The sequence below is a fragment of the Anarrhichthys ocellatus genome, unplaced genomic scaffold (assembly GCF_004355925.1).
Source record: "Anarrhichthys ocellatus isolate YVR2014 unplaced genomic scaffold, GSC_Weel_1.0 scaffold6426, whole genome shotgun sequence".
NCBI classification, from domain to species: domain Eukaryota; kingdom Metazoa; phylum Chordata; class Actinopteri; order Perciformes; family Anarhichadidae; genus Anarrhichthys; species Anarrhichthys ocellatus.
The window spans coordinates 190-2,899 of NW_022286400.1; the positions used below are offsets into that span (position 1 = coordinate 190).

General features: G+C 44.8%; 1 long non-coding RNA gene across 1 annotated transcript; it reads left to right on the plus strand.

Annotated features, from left to right (window-relative positions):
* Positions 1-30: 30 nt before the first annotated feature.
* Positions 31-2,383, plus strand: LOC116380215 (uncharacterized). The gene is made up of 3 exons (XR_004212521.1): positions 31-1,636; positions 1,729-1,865; positions 2,282-2,383. It is a non-coding gene; the product is annotated as an uncharacterized LOC116380215 (long non-coding RNA).
* The last annotated feature ends 327 nt before the right edge of the window (positions 2,384-2,710 follow it).

Here is a 2,710-nt window from a genome sequence, read left to right on the forward strand (position 1 = left end):
AATAATGATTAAATATCTCAGAATAAAGATTAAATATCTCAGAATAAAGATTAAATATCTCAGAATAAAGACTTAGTATTTCTAAATAAAGAGTTAGTATTAGAGATGCATACATAAGTAAGGAGTTCGATGAACACAAAATATTCTAGACTTCTGTTCTTGGTGAGTTGAAGTGAGCTGCAGCTCCTGGTCGTCTTGTGATTCCCTCCATTAGTGCAGCGCTCCGTCTCCTTTCACTCAGCGAGTGACGCTGGAGAAGCTGACCCTGCTGCGAGTCATCTTGTGTTCCTCGGTGCTGTGAGGAGGAGCTCACTGCTCACTGTGATCCACGGTGGAGTGGTGCGATGCTGGGGGGGGACTGGAGCACGGCCATCGAGCCATCGGGCCTAACTAGGACATGTTGAGAAACGGGGCTAGTGGCGGGAGGCGTCTCTCACAGAGACAACTCCACGGAGGGAGGACGAAGTGTCTCTTGGTTCTTTGTTTGCTGCGATTGATTCGTGTCACTCGTGCTTATAAACAAGTTACAAAAGATTGTTTTTGCAGAATTCTTAACACTGGTGGTTGGTCCTTGTTGGAGTTTGATTTATCATAATAGCACCATCAACTATATCTATTTGTTTAAATATATCTAAATGTTTGAAACTCACTTATATGACATCCGCATATTGAGAACGAGTGAATATAGTGTGATGGTCTGAATAGGTCAACATACAGCCTGAGAAAGGATCGGAGTCTCTTGTAGATAAACTACTGAGGGGTAGCAGGTGCAGAGCGAGATGGCGTTCCTACTACACAGGCTGGCAGGCGGACGGTGAGACTGTCATGGAGAATGCAAGAGAAGGCCCTGGTGCTGTGAGAGGGAGAGCTGGTCTGAACTAAGAAGAGTCGCGTTATGCAAGGCGGCACCAGGGAAAGGCTTTCAACTAGAAAGACAAAGTTGACCATGACACACTGGCACATGCAATACACACATTAGAAACCATACGAACATAACTCACACCCACATGACAGGAAAGACACACACCTGGGATTTTAAAGGAAAACAGATGAAGAGCTAAGAAGGGCAAATCCGGTGTCAGCCACCCTATATAAGACTATGTGAGAACAGAATAAGTCAGTCATTGTCCGAGAACCTCGGGTTGTGTTCTTCGCGAGAATAAACTCTATTGCATCGAACTCTGTCTGATTCCAGTACAGCACACCAAAAGGTATTAAGTATAGAATAAGAATAGAGTTGGGGAACAGTAGTTTAGACTTCATCAACTAGTCCGGTCTGAACTTCTTTTCCACGACGTCCTCTGCCTGTCAGACTATGCTCTGGGTCCAGAGGATCCTGGTAGTTGGTCCTCTGCCTGTCAGACTTTGCTCTGGGTACAAAGGATCCTGGTAGTTGGTCCTCTGCCTGTCAGACTACGCTCTGGGTCCAGAGGATCCTGGTAGTTGGTCCTCTGCCTGTCAGACTTTGCTCTGGGTACAAAGGATCCTCATAGTTGGTCCTCTGCCTGTCAGACTACGCTCTGGGTCCAAAGGATCCTGGTAGTTGGTCGGGATCCAGCATTAATAGATTTTCTCTAATTTATTTTGCAGGACACCAATGAAATCGTGGCCATAAAGAAATTCAAGGACAGCGAAGGTAAGTGGACGACAAAGAAATTCATCATCTTCATCCCGTCTTCATCACCACACGATGATCCTGACTCCGCCTTCTGTGTCACGTCCAATCAGAAAATGAGGAGGTCAAAGAAACGACGCTGCGGGAGCTCAAGATGCTCCGCACCCTCAAACAGGAGAACATCGTCGAGCTGAAAGAGGCGTTCAGACGACGAGGGAAACTGTATCTCGTCTTTGAGTATGTGGAGAAGGTGAGCCTCGTCTTCTTTCAACCCTCTGAACCCCAAAACACGCCAAAACAACACCGTTATAATAAAAATATCGCCACAAATAAACCGTTTCCTTTAAACAGATTCTGTAAAAAACATTAAATTCTGAGCTCATCAATGCAACTATGAAGACATGATTGATTCTCTTGAGACCAACAGTCATGTGACAACAAATCAGAGAAACTTTGACTGAACTGCAGGAAGTGGAGAGGAGAGGAGGAGAGAGGAGAGAGGAGAGAGGAGAGGAGAGAGGACAGGAGCAGGACTTTAATATTGTAATAACAAACTGTGAGTAAAATGTGATGGGAGCAGAAAAACACCCAGAAAACTGCTCTGGGTTCAGAGGTCACCGTCGCCTAACGTGGTCGTTCTCTTTGTCGTTTGTGTTTCTCTTTCAGAACATGCTGGAGCTGCTCGAGGAGTTACCCAACGGGGTGCCGACTGACAAAGCGCGCAGCTACATCTACCAGTTAATCAGAGCCATTCACTGGTGCCATAAACACGACATCGTTCATCGAGGTAAAATCTCAATTATTACATTTTTTAGTTTTTACTTTACTAGGACACATCATAAAAACACTTGAGAGAGTAGAGACCTTCAGGCTCGTGCACAGAGGGCGGTATTTACCACTTCACCATCTGTGCTCAGATTTTTATTCAATTCAATTGTTCTTCTGTTTTAACAAAGAGAAAGAACCAAAGCTGCACATGTTCAGTGTGAAATGTTATAAATGTTGACTGTGAGAGTGAAGACTCTACAGGTGAACACATGAACTCATGGATATCACCATGAAACTTCACCACTTCATCACTCACATTAAGAAGAC